The following is a 14,596-nucleotide window of genomic DNA, read 5'->3' on the forward strand; positions in this document are numbered from 1 at the left end:
TTAAAACAACATTGAGAAGGGTGATAGTGTATGTATAATGAAGTTAAGGTAAAATAAACTGGTGAGTGTGAACAACATCGAGAAAGGTGATAGTATATGTAAAACAAGATAAGGTAAAATAAACTGGTGAGTGTGATGAAGAATGCTAATAATAATGCAAAAATTAGTTAAAAGAATGTCAATGTATCAATAGGGGTTCAAATTTAGTCCATGAAAATAAAATTCATTCAACCATTTAGATTTGGACGAGTTGGATTGGATATGTATTCATTTTCAGAGTCATTTTGGGTATATCTCAAGTTATTAATCATCTAAAAGCTCGAGTCAATTTGGCGAGGGTGCAATTACTTATCACTTGTTTCAATTTGGTTTTTGAAATTATTGATTTAATTGTCGTTGGTCGATCTTTAGACATACTAAACTGTTAATTAACTGAATCGATGTTGGGCGATTTGGTATCAACTTTATCAGTTATTGGTTCGATTATTGGTTTGGACCTCTGATTGGGCCTACTAATTGGGCCACATTAGTTGCAAGAAATAAAAAAGAAGGCTTTACTCTAGTGGTCTATGCCTATGCAATTAACATTGTCAAAAAATTTACATCCACACCGACCATCAAACATTGAACCATTCTGGAATTAAACTTATGTTACTTCAAAGAAGCTCGTAAACATATTGTATACTAAACTCATACATGAATGTTGTGCAGTTACAATTGAGCTGGATGCAAAATCGATGAAAGCCTATTAGAGGCAATTTCATCTTTGTTAATTAGCGGGAGCCTGAAATGGTGGAGAAATAATTAAGAATAAAAGTTATGCTTGATTCGGAGTATGTATCGATTCCCTACCTTGTAATCCCGTTCCCTACTCCCAATTTAAAAAAAGAAAAAAGAAAAAAAAAAGAGAGTAGAATCTAAGACTATGCGCTTATGGTTTAGTCTACGGACGAAATACTATTGATCATCACCATTTAGATAAGTTGGTTTGAAGCCTTATAGCCTGTTTGGCCAAGCTTATTTTCCCCCCAAAAGTACTTATTTTTACAATAAGTGCTTATTTTAAAAAAAAGTGAGGTGTTTGGCCAAGTTTTTGGAAGAAAATAAGTGCTTTTGGAGAGTATCGAAGCTATGAGTTTTTCGGAAAATTTAAAAAAAATAAAACCCAAAAGCACTTTTTGAAAAGTACTTTTGAGAAAAATACACATAAAAGCACTTTTTAAAAGCTTGGCCAAACACTAATTCTTTGCTCAAAAGTACTTTTTAAATTAATTGGCCAAATATAAAACGCTTTTAGCCAAAATCTTTTTTTTGAAAAGTACTTTTGAAAAAAGTACTTTTTAAAATAAGCTGTTTTTAGAAGCTTGGCCAAACAGGCTATTAGTCACTAACAAACATCTTTGTTGTCATGATGATTAAGTTACTCTTCACATATCAAATTAGTGTAGCATGCATGAAAGTACTAAACATAATGAAATTGACTGTGACTTACTCATTTTACCTGTGTACGATTTCAGATTACTTGTTCTCCGTTTTGTATAGACCCGAAGATCAATTGGATGATATATTTATGAAGGTCTTAAATAGATTCCGATAAAATATTTTCATCATGACAAGTTGGGTATGATTTATATTTATGCTTCAACTTAAACCACCAAATGTTTGCTGAATGAGACATGAGAAGTTCCTGTACTACCTTGTCTATTTAGTAGTTTCAAGCGAGACACACTCCAATTTATCCTGTGTGCACCTAGTGGTTACTAATGATGATTATTCAAGTAACTAATTAATGATAATTGAGATGTGCGTAAACTAGTCCAGAAACTACTGTTAATCTGTTATAAGAAGAGAATTTACCATATCGTTCCATAATCATCGTTTCTTGCCATGCAACCATTTTTCGAGCCGTCTTACATCTCCGATGTCCTGCCAGCAATAGTGCCGGATGTAGAGTTCAGTCCCCAAGTTCATCTAAACCCAATATTTTTTAAGAGCACAAAATCTATATGTAAAAATATACTAAAATTGTAATAAATAGTAGATATGAACCAATAAATTTATAAATACGATGATTTCAATGATAAGAATCTTAAATATTGAAAGCATAAAATTGAAATCATGCATCCGAGCTTGACCAAACCTAAACTCTCAACCACTGATGGGGTAAATAAGATACGTTAGAGAGCTATAAACAACATCCGTTATCGTCCAGCGGTTAGGATATCTGGCTTTCACCCAGGAGACCCGGGTTCGATTCCCGGTAACGGAAATTTTTATTTTGTTTACTCGCTATGGAGGTCCTTCATTCCCTTTCTTGTTTAAAGGTTTGGCATTCTCTTTACTTTTTGTTAATTTAACAGATCATTGTGACAGCTGCAGCACAAAAGTTAGGATTTTTTTTGTTTGTCTGGTTTCTCCAATGGGTTGCTGTTATTAAGATATTTGTTCTAAGGCCATTTTAGATGAATTTTCCAAACACTTGTTGCAAGCTAATCAATTAATTAAATCCCTTGAAGGCTGCAGTCTTTTATAGGTCTGCTTATTAAAGTTAAAAGTACTTTAAAATCTCCCATATGAAAGGGTAAAAAGCAAAGCCAAAATAAATTGAAAGACAAATATGAGATAAAATTTTCTGTGTATTTCCTTCTTCCACTGTACACGTATATATAGCATTACAAAAGGAATATTCTAGCCTAACAAACTGTACAGGTGTCCTAGTTTAATTTGATGCTATGTAACTATCTAATAATTACATCAGGAAAATAAAATAAACATATACTAAATATACTTGCTGAACAAGAGACTATGTAATGGTCTGGGCCTATTCCTCACTGAAAGCCCAGTTCTTGGTCTTAGTTGAATAGGCCCAATTTGCTCTTCTGCTTCTGGTGGTTTCTTGTCCAAGCCCAATGAAATTTTTTGTTTATTGAATCAACTAAAACATGGGTCTCATCTTCTCCGATGGACCTTTCTCTTTGTTTCCATCGTCATTTCCAAAATAAAGGAAGTGTGGCTTTGCCATTTTCAGATGATCTTGATTTTTTTCTTTGTTGTCTCCAAGTGATACTTTATAAGCAATTCTTATGATCCACAAGCAACAACATATTCGAATTTGGATCTTGACGTGTCGGTGATTTTTAACTGTAGACATTTTCCTAATGGAAGGCTGGAGGACTTGACCCACTAAACTAAAGGATAGGCGTATTGAGGAGTACCTATTACCGATTTTTCTCTTGTAGAGAGGTCCAAACCGAATCTTGACGGTTCCCTACTCCCCACACTAAAACCCTGTTAAAAGCATGTATCCGAGTCAGAGTCAAAATTTAAAGTTTATGAGTTGTGAATAATGAAAGTGAAGATTCTGATGTTCATCCGGTCGAAGGATCCAATAGTGTATTCTTCTTTTCCACCGAATCCACACCTCATTTTATTTCTGGGTTCGCAGTTAAACAAAAGACACTGAATTCATCCGAACTCGTATCTAATACTGTAGCTCCGCCATTTTCCGGGTTTGAACAAACTCTTATTTATTGCAAGACACCTCTCACAAACACCAAATTATAGTTTGTGGAAAATAAGTGGAGCACCATACTGAGACTGAATGGTTATTATGGACTGAGGGGCATGCGCATAAGATGGAGACAGTTCGAAAGAGAAGCTTTGTAGGATCATAGACACAGCCATCTTTGCTTCTAACATGGCAAAATTTTGTCCAATGCAAATTCTAGGACCCCAGCCAAAAGGAAAGTATGTAACTTTGCCATTTGTTGCACTTGATATTCCTTCTTTATATCTCTCTGGATTGAACTTGTTTGCATCTTCACCCCATATCTCTTTATCATGATGTAATAAAATAACTGGCAATGAGATTAGTGTACCAGGTGGTATAGATACTTCTCCAAATACAATGTCTTCATTACTTCGCCGGGCATTTAGTATGGCTGGGGATATAGCCTTAATGACTCGTAAAAGATGTCACCTGCAACAGAAATGTTCCTCCTTCAGTTATATCTAGCATGAATGAGATATGCAAAAATTTAATTTTACAGTTACGGCCACCGTTCACAGGACTTTGTTCGCCTAGACCTTCTAAACCCGAACCATACATGGTGTTACGACTTTGCCTAGACCTGTGTTTTTAGTAATCAGTCTCCTGGGCCTGGTCACTACGACCCCTTTTGTGAGGAGGCACTCTTATCATGAAGTTACGGGCTGAGTTCCTTAAATTTTTGTGGCTAAACTACTTCCTATAGGTGGAGTACTCCACTAGCTTGTAACCAACGTAGACAGAAATTATGGAAATGAGATCAGCCCCGTTAAACTTGTAGATGAGATGACACACAATTCTATGCATGGTGTATTAGACCAAGCAGAAATCCTGAGTTCAAGTCTCACCACACTGATTATCAATAGAAGTTGAAGCAACAAAACCAGAATACTCACAACTTTTAGACGATTTAATCCATCAAAATCTGGTTTCTGAGTCCCAAACACTTGCAATACTTCTTCTCTTGCCCATGCCTGCCAATCTTGATACCTGCTCAACAACACCAGAGTCCACAGGAGCAACACTGAGGTAGTTTCTTGGCCAGCAAAATAGAATAACTTGCATTCTTCGATGCTCATTCCAAAATTTTTGTTTCCCTGCTGTTCAATTTCCTTAAAATTTGATTCAAGCAATATGCCCAATAGATCCTCATTACCGGCGTCCCCTGCTTTCATTGCCTTCATTCGTATATCGATAGTACCTCTAATTGAGGTCTGAACGTCCTTTTTTATTTTCCTTCATTCTTCTGTTCCTCTTTGTTGGCAAAAATCTTTAAAATAGTGTTACATTGAACAGCAAACTGTGCGTTATATGAAGGGAAGCAATGTGCATTTCTTACATAAAGTTTGGCTACAGTTAGGATAATTAATTTACCTCCAGCCTGGGATATATACTGATCGTACAACTTCAAAATAATGCTGAACTTGTTCCTTTTGAAGTTCAAAAATCTTTATACCCTCCTCATAACTACTGCCAATAACTGTCGGAGAGATTGCATCACAAATCAATTGCGAAATGTGAGGCCACACACAGAGGCGTATCTAGCCTACAAGGTAGGGGTTCAACTGAACCCCAAACTTTCGACGCGGAGTCTAAATTTATGTGTAAAAAATTATTAAAATTACAATAAATAGTAGATATGAACCCCTAACTTTAAAAATATAATGAGTTCAATGCTAAAAATCTTAAGATTGAACCCATAAAATTTAAATCCTGGATCCGCCTCTGGCCACACATCTATCTCATGTGAGCCTTCAACTGAAACAATGTCTTCCCATTTGCTCAGCATCTCACTACAGCTCAAGTAAAAAGCTGGAAGCATATGCTGTTCAAGATTGAAGAAAAATGTCAATGACACAACACTTAAAACATAACAAGGAAAGCAGAGACAAACCTTTAGCTTCTCTATATGGAAAGCAGGATTGATGATTTTTCTATGTTTGGCCCATTTATCTCCCTCATGCTTTATTAGTCCGTGTACCAATAAGTTGAGCAATGGATTTGCATGAGGCTTTTGATACAAATAGGTTTTGTAGAGTACTTCCTTTATAAGCTCAGGGTCCATGATCAATACCTGTGGTGTTGGACCCATCCATATAAAAAAAAATTTCCCTGCAAGCATATGTCTCAGGATTAACTACTAGTACAAAATTGGAAATGCACATTTATACAACCAAAAATTAGAAAGAAATGAACAAGGTGATCTTCAGAAGATAACTAAATCAGGAGAAGAAGGCTCATCAAATTACAATGAAGAGATGACCATAACACTTTTATTTACTTAATTACGTGTTAAACAAGCCTCTTCACGTGTTGATAATACATTTTTATGAAAAAAATACGTGTAAATTCTTTTTGATAATGGGGTTCGTGGCGGTGAGACTCGAACTCATGACCTCTACCTACCCGGAAATCATGTTGTGTGTGACCAACTCATCTAAAAGCTTAAGTTATTTAAGAAGACACATATTTGCTTAATTATGTCTTCTAACTCTTCAACAAATATTTCCCCTCACTGCATACTTTGAGTACACTCCGTACATGTTATCCAGACAATTATACTTTATCCTTAACAAAATGGAGGTCTTTGAAGTGAAACATGGTTTTTTTCAAATAACTAAAATAAAGTATATATGATTCAAAATCTTGACCAACTCTTTATTGGTAAAATTCAAAGAAAAAGAGATTAATATACAGGAATATGAATGAGGGATTTAACGGTGTTTATGCAAATGTCCCCTTTTTTGGTTATAGTCTAGATTTTGTTCCTATTTCTAAAAGTAATGCGAATATAGTCCTTGAAAAATTATCTTAGGCTCGTCTAATGTTTGCTTATATATTATCTCTTCTAACATTTGCAATAAGGCACAAAACTTTATACTGTGATCTAACGTTTTCTTATAAGATCTTTAGTTTTCTCAAAAGGATGTAACGTCAGTAAATTGCAAGAGAAAAAAAAGATGGTCATTTACTAAACAACTATTCCAAAAGGTACTATCAAACATACCATATTGCTTGATGGTTTCAAGAAAGAAAGGAACCATTCTTGGTGCAATATCATCAGACAGATTCATAGGTTTTGTATAAGTTTCCTCATTCATCCCAGAAAGCTCTTTCATGTCCCCATACAATATTCTGTAAGAATTCCCTTTTAGACCTTGTTTTCTCAACAACCTCTCCAACTTCTTTGGACTGAACCAAACCCAATTCAGTATTCTCCATAGACACACAAACAGAGTACCACAAGATAATGTTACTATCATTTGAATTGTGTCCATTTTATCTGAGTAAAACACTTCTTGTTAGACTTTGTTATTGCCTAAATTCTGCCCCCTATATATATATATAAAACACTAGTGTCATTTGGCCCGGCTGACGTTAAAAATTGAATTTGTAGATATTTGTTTTTGGGAAAAGGGTCAAATATACCCCTCTATTTTATTTTATTAACGAACTTTATTCTCCGTTAGTGATTATGAACAAATATACCTCTGCCGTCTACAAAGTTTACATCCGTAACCTTATTTGGATGGAAAACCCAAATCCTATTAAAGTACTTGGTTTCAATTAAAATTATCTGACCCGCCTCTTTTAAAGTTTAAACCGACCCACCACCCACGAAACCAGTGGTCTTCTCCCTTGTACCCACAGACTTCCTTCTCTCTTCTTCTACTTTGCCCAAATTTCTTCGATTCTTCAAAAACTTGCAGCAATTTTCTACACCAACTCTCATCTTCCAACATCACCCGAATCCCCTTTCCCCCAAGACAGATCATCAGTTTTATGGTTTCTTTTCATGCATTCTCAGATGCAGCAAACAACAATATCAATGTATCCTTCTACACAGTGGCGGATCCAAGATTTCCACTCAGGGTGTTTGGAAAAATAACTGGACTACTTGACCTAGCCTTTTGCATTTGTTCAGGGTATTTAAAAGTTAATATATGTACATGAACACAGAAAATTTATCCTAAATATACACTGTAATATTTTGTCCAACCCCTGAGCCATGACTAAATCCGCCCCTGCTTCTACAGCCCTTATTTATCTAGATATTTGGCTAATTTCTTAACCATATATTCTACTTAAGCTTATAGTATGGCAGTAAAACCTATTCCATCCTCTAGTCTAAATGTTACAACTAATATGCAGTTGCTGGCTTACTGCAAGTCTAATGCCTACCAATCCTGTATTGTACGAAAATTGGAAATAACTTTTGTGGTCTCCTAACCTATATTAACATAAATAACAATCAAGAAGGATAGCGGTAACAATCAAGAAGCAACAACAATCAAACATGAGAACAAGGACCCTTCTTAGAGAGGAAGGATGAGAAGTACAAACCAAAAATTCCTACTTTGAGCTAGAAATTGAATTAGAGAAATAAATCATACACAACAGTAACGCGAAACATTAGCAGTTAAAACAGAATTAAAAACGGAAAGGGGAAGCAGCTGTGATGTAATGGTGGCTGGAGCTCGCCAGCAGTGGAGCAAGCGACAGTGAGGGAGAGGAGATGGTGTCATGCTGGAATTTTGGATCGCGGGTCGGGTTAAAAGAGGCGGTTGGGTAATTTTAATTGAAATTGGGTAATTTAATGGGAAATCTACATGGCGTGGCAAATTAGTAGTAGGTTTATATTTAGTAGCTATAGTTTGCATCAATTACTTCCCATAGCTAAAAGTTGCATGTTAATGATATTTATTATCTATTAAGGTAAAATATAACTCTCTCCTCCATGTCTACAACTCCCTCCTCCTCCTCCATGTCTACAACTCCCTCTTCCTCTCTCTCTCTCTCTCTAACGTCTTCTCTCTCTCTCTCTCTCTCTAACGTCTAGTTCTGTCTTCCTCTCCATCTTCTCCAGCGAGTCTAACAGCCGCCGCCGTTGCCTTTGCCGTCGAATCTAACCCTAGAGTTATGGATTGTTAATAGCTCATTTGATTTTTGTATGGATCTGTGTTGATTTGAATGGATACGACGTCATCTTCTTCATCAATGGCAAAGTCGTCGTCTTCCTCTCCATCTTCTCCGACGTGTTTAAATAAAATAAGTTGAATACAGTGTAAATACAGCCGAATTGGAATACAGTCGAATTTGAATACATTTGAATTTAATACATCCGAATATAGTTTATGTCGTATGAATACAACCAAATTTAAATAAAATAAGTTGAATACAATGTAAAAGTAGTTATGAATGAATACAACCTAATTGAATACATCCGAATTATTTTATATATACAATGAATTTGAATACAGATGAATATCCCTATTTTTTTTCATTTATGTTGTTTGAATACAACCGAATTTAAATACAATAAGTTGAATACAGTGTAAATACAACCGAATTGGAATACAGTCGAATTGGGATACAACAAAATACAGCCGAATTTGAATACACTTTACTGTAGCTACGAAATATAATTAGCAAAAGTGTAGCTATGCTTTAAAAAAAACCCCAAAGTGTAGTCATTTGTGTAAATTGCTCTAATTTAATAGGATTTGGGGTTTTCCATTCAAATAGGGGTACCGGTGTAAACTTTGTAGACGGCAGGGGTATATTTGTCACAATCACTAACAGAGTATAAAGTTGGTTAATAAAATAAAGTAGAGGGTATATTTAACCCTCTTCCCTTTGGTTTTTTTGTTCTTGTTTCTTTGTTTTTGTAATATCAATTTGACACTTTCTAAAAAATTCTAAAATATTAAAGTACAAAAAGATATCTAAAAGTTAAAGGACAATATTTTATTAGTTTATGTATTTGACTTTTTAAAAAAATTAATAGGGAAAAGGGTCAAAAATATCCCTCTACTTTGAAAAAAAAGCTAAAAATATCCTCTAAACTTATTTTGGGTAAAAAATACCCCTCTCATCCTTAAAGTTTTCAAATATACCCCTGTCTTGACGGAAATTATCCCCCAAAATAACTCGAAATCATTTTTGAAACCCGCTTCATCATTTAAACCCGACCCAACTAAATAATAACCCATAAAATCCCCTTATTCCCCCAATATGTAGGTTTGAAGTTTGAGGGAATTGGGGGAATAAAGGGATCTTATGAGTTATTATTTAGTTGGGTCGGGTTTAAACGATGGAACGGGTTTAAATAATGATTTCGGGTTATTTGGGATAATTTCCCACAAGACAGTGATATTTGAAAACTTTAAGGATGAGAGGGGTATTTTTGATCCAAAATAAGTTCGGAGGATATTTTTAGCCATTTTTCCAAAGTAGAGGGGTATTTTTGACCCTTTTCCCAAATTAATAATAATCAAACAAATGAAATTTTTTCTAATTTTTATTTTTTGAGGTTATAATATCCGATGATCCATATAAAGAATCTAACTTTAATGATTTCGTCGTATAATGAGATTCATGCGAAACTACCGCAGAATTTTGTCTTAGAAAAATAACAGGACAAAAATTGGGATATGGCAACAATAGCAACACGTGTAGCACCTCCACATCACCAAAAAGTGAAATTCCTATACAACCAATGTAAGGACTACAAAATTTTGTATCCTCTCTTATATAGTTACTAGATGGCCCGAGCCTGTGCAAAGCGAAAGGTAAATATGCTTCACATAAAGATAATATGCTTCATATTGTGCGGAACAAAGTTATACTATTACATTGCCAAGTTTGTTAGAAAGAGAAAAGTTGTGAAATTTTTGATGTTCTTTGTGTAAGGGGCTACAATTTGGATTCAAGCAGCCGTAGTTGGCTGTAGAAATTGCATCTAGGTATTAACTGGAAAAGAGAAGAGAAAAAAGATACAAAGTTAGATAAGAATTGCCATAGGTTACAAGCAATAGGATCAAATTGTAATGCAATGTTTAAGGTTTACCATCAATCAGAATTCTGAGCCTTGTGAATAGGACCCTTTTGTTCAGACCAGCAACATGAGGCGAGCTTAGGCGTGAAATTATACGGATTGCCTAGGAGAGATTCTGGCAAAGTCCTAAATGCTCCCATAAGTACTTTCCTAAATGCTACCTGGTAGTGGAAGTCAGTTTAGAAAGATGGTGGATAAACAATAAAGAGTATGCATCAGTATAAATTTGAATGCTAATCAAGAGAGACAAAATGAACACCTATTTAGCAAACCGTAAATTTCCTCAGCAGACATAAGATACACAGAATAGAAAAGTACCACCCACTGCATGTAAGCATAATGGCTGTAGAAAAAGGAAATCTAAGAGTTGTCCACTTTTCATACTTGCAACGGATAAGAACTGGATAATTCTCATTATAAAAGAAAAAAATGGATAATTTTTGACATCTAACTGGAGATAGCTGATGTCTCCTGAAAAGGAATTTTTTTCTATTACATTGGCCGTTTGAAGTTGAAAGATTGACATAAAAAACAATACAAGAAAGTACAATCTGTAAAATTATGAGTGTATGGAAGCAAGAAATATTAGTACATATCTTTGCCTAGCAAGAGGTAAAGTAAGCGCTGATTGAACTAATTTTCCTCCTCTTATTAGAGCTACTACGGCTAATATAAAGTGTACGTGGACCTTAGCTTCGTAAGTAAAATTGATTGATTGTAAGAAAACAAACATGGATGAGTAAATCAGCTAAATTAACTGACATGCATGTTGAAAATCCAAGAAAGACTACCCAAAAGTTATGTTGTACAAAAATTTATTTTTGCTGCTTAGAAGATTTGCCTCTGGGTGGAAAAAAGTTTTTGTCAATACACAACTATTAGCCATACACAATTCCAGGTATACAATGCATACATTGATCTTCCTTGTTCAAACAAATAACAATGATAATGAGGAACATGAAAAGTGATCAATACCTTGTGCAGGCTCACAAGAATCCTCAAGTTGCCTCTTGAGCCAACATAAAGTGTCATCACAACAGAGTTTGAGAAATCCAGCAGCATATCTCCCATGAGCTGCAACAGTAAGAAAGATGTCTATAAAGATTTAGGAAAGAAGAAAATGTGTTTTAGCTAAACACATGTTCATGTTCATTTGAAAAGATCCACCGTCAAAATAAAATGAGGAATGAGGGAAGTGATAAGTTATATGTACTTTTCTTTTATTCAAGGTTATATAATAACTTGGTTTTTGGTATCGAATCACAAGTCTTGGGTTCATTAGTCCACACTCCTTTATGTGAATCACATATTGCACAGAGTACTAACAATAAGAAAAGTAAAAAAGAAGAAGAGAAGATTTTCACCTTATAAATCCACCTTCTTAGGAAGGAAATAATTAAAAATAAAAGAGAAAAATGCATATTCTCAATATTAAAACTGCACTAAAGCAAAAGCAGAGAAAAAAGAAGAAGGTGCACTATCAACATTAAGTGACTTAAATAATAGAATCATGAAACAGCAGGAGGCTATCAGATGGATACATGAATATGAATTAGGCTTTTGGAGGCCTGTTAATGTCATTTGGATCCTTAAGCTGCATCATACACTTTCTCAATATCAACAGTCTCCTCACTTTTATAAAACTAAAAAGTTAAATGAGTAACTCGCCATGAGACTTAGACAGTCAAACCTGAACTTCAGATGTGATAAGAGTAATTAAGTGAAACCCAAAAACTTATCCATTAGAACTTAAACACAAAAAAAAAATGCTAATATGTACTAATATCAAGATTTCCAGTCCTCTACAGTTATAAATATGGACCCTAACCTCCACCTTAGGTACTTCCAATAGATTCAACCCAATAAATTAAAAAGAGAAAACACTAATGTGCATTCAACAAACAAAAAGATAAGTAATCATTATAACTAAGAGGCGGAGACAAGCAACTTTCTACTTTCTAAAGTCCAGACATTTAAGAGAACTTGCAGCTTTTACAAAAGACTACTAAATTTACAGTCAAAACAACATATTGCAGGAAATATCAAATTACATCTTGAAAGATTACATTTTTTTATGCATCAGTTAAGTCTAGCAATTATGTTAATCCGCCATTGGTTTGGAAAATTTTAATGATTAGATGTTGGTTTACTATACTTAACAGTAGTTCCGTGGGATAATTGTTTGCTTCACATGAAAGCATAGGCTAGAAAAAAGAATAAGAGCACCTCAATACCTCTTGGTTTATTCTACATTGCAGGATTTTTTTTTTTTTGAAAACTTACCTAGTTGCACTGCCGTAGTAAACATCAGCATGTTTTTCCGAAGCAACCAAATTAACTGCAACAACTGTCAACTGAACCAAAGATTGTCAATAGAAGAATTGGTTAAGTAAATGCATAAGTGATAATTAGCTAATCTGTTCATCTTATCTAACAGAGAAGGAAAATGAATCTTCATTTCTGAATTGATAAGATGGAGATAACATTAATTGATGCTTAGACTTCACACTATTGTGAAAGAAGTGTTGAAAGTGTTGTACACATGCACAAAAAGAGGGAAGTAAATAACAGATTTCATTAATTTGTTAGTGAAAAAGTCAGAGAGTTATATATAACAGTCTTGCAAACAGAATCACCAGCTAAAGCAAATAGCTTAACCCAACTATTAAACATGACTTGTGTTTTAGATTCAGGTAACATGGACCGCTTCAAAATAGTGTCATCTTAGCTTCATCATAAAACACATTTTATGTTAAGGTTCAGTGCTCGTGGACCACTTTGTTTACCCCGAAATCGGATAATCAATCGAATTTGTAAGTGGGTATAGGATATGTGCTTGGATCTTGGTATGTATGAAATGGAGAGAGTATATATTCAAGAGTTCTTTAGTGAAAAGGCTAATAGTGGCGATTTGTTTGCGAATATAATCGCGTACGGACAGTATGGAGTACTTGATGGATTGAATCACACTATACACGTGAACAAAACAGCCTTGGCCGAATTAGAAACTGAAGGAAAGATTGTATATATATGATCTATTTTATTACAAGTATTCTTTGAGAACATCAAGGAGCCAACTCGCGCAAAGGAGGGATGCCCATATTTATATTGTTGCCTCTATGGGCTTTGTACAATGTGAACTAATAAAATAATAATAACAAGACAGACTGCGAGCGGATTTGGTGGGATTAGGCCCGACGGCGCCTGTCGACACACGCGTGGTTGGTGGGCGACCATGGCGGACGCCGCTGCGACGCGTGGCTCTCATGCAACGCTATTCGGACCAACGGTCACTCGGGACAACGAGCTATCCGGATCGACGGCCACGGACTCTCGGAGAAGCGGTCTTGGCCGTTTCAATAACGAAGAAGAGGCTCGTTCCACCAGGACCCTTCCCGGAAAGGATCGGGTAGCATCCGGTATGTCCTACTTCTTCTCTATCCCCGGTTTGGGCCATATCCGGTTTTCACCGTATACGGATAGCCACTCGCTTCCCGTCATGCCGATCCGTCGGAATAACGGGGAGTGAATAACTTTCGAAACCGGAGATTCGGCCATCTCGCTCTTATCTCTTCATTTTTGGCGGGAGCCAATACGTAACGTTTCCCCTTTTATTGGCCACGCGTCCTTTCCCCGAATGGTCGGCTCATCGAACCGCCTTTTGCCGGTCGTTTCGGGTCGCGTCTCATTAATAACGGGGCACGTGGCGAAATCGATTGGTCGCCCTCGGTAACCGTTCCTCTTCCACGCCTATATAGGCCTTTACCCCTTCGTTTTACCATTTTTATGCTTCGTTTTCTCCAACTCCTCCTCATTTCGCGTTCTTTCGTTTTCTCCATAAACACCGATTTGCCGCTCGATCCATCGTAACATTTTTTGTGAAAAAAAAGAATCGATTTTGTCATCATCTTCTCGAAGCATTTTGGTTCGAGCATTGCCCCTTCCCGTTCTGACTTGCCGATCTAACTTCACTTTCCTCAAGTTCTACATTCGAATCACTTTCTTTTATACTTCGAATGTACGAATCTACTTAAAAGCTGATGCTCGCGATGTCCTTAGGGTTCGGTGTTTCCCGACGAAATCGAGCTCGCGGCTTCGGATATTATCGGCCAAGTTCGGTTCACAAGGATCCGAGGTCGACAAGCGGGCCCTGTTTCGGACGGGGGGTACGACGTGAGGCGATACCCCTCGATTCGGGCCGATGTAGGTGG

The 14,596-nt window shown here is 35.9% G+C and overlaps 1 long non-coding RNA gene, 1 other non-coding gene and 1 pseudogene across 2 annotated transcripts; 1 reads left to right on the plus strand and 2 right to left on the minus strand.

Annotated features, from left to right (window-relative positions):
• The first annotated feature begins 2,197 nt into the window (after positions 1 to 2,197).
• TRNAE-UUC (transfer RNA glutamic acid (anticodon UUC)) lies at positions 2,198 to 2,269 on the plus strand. Its single transcript has one exon. It is a non-coding gene; the product is annotated as a tRNA-Glu (tRNA).
• A 1,289-nt stretch (positions 2,270 to 3,558) lies between these two features.
• Positions 3,559 to 14,596, minus strand: part of LOC132036792 (cytochrome P450 CYP72A219-like) — an 11,910-nt pseudogene continuing 872 nt past the window's right edge.
• LOC132037393 (uncharacterized) lies at positions 10,117 to 10,468 on the minus strand. The gene is made up of 2 exons (XR_009409864.1): positions 10,398 to 10,468; positions 10,117 to 10,300 (listed from the first exon to the last, which is right to left on the minus strand). It is a non-coding gene; the product is annotated as an uncharacterized LOC132037393 (long non-coding RNA).

Source organism: Lycium ferocissimum, chromosome 11 (genome assembly GCF_029784015.1).
Source record: "Lycium ferocissimum isolate CSIRO_LF1 chromosome 11, AGI_CSIRO_Lferr_CH_V1, whole genome shotgun sequence".
NCBI classification, from domain to species: Eukaryota; Viridiplantae; Streptophyta; class Magnoliopsida; order Solanales; family Solanaceae; genus Lycium; species Lycium ferocissimum.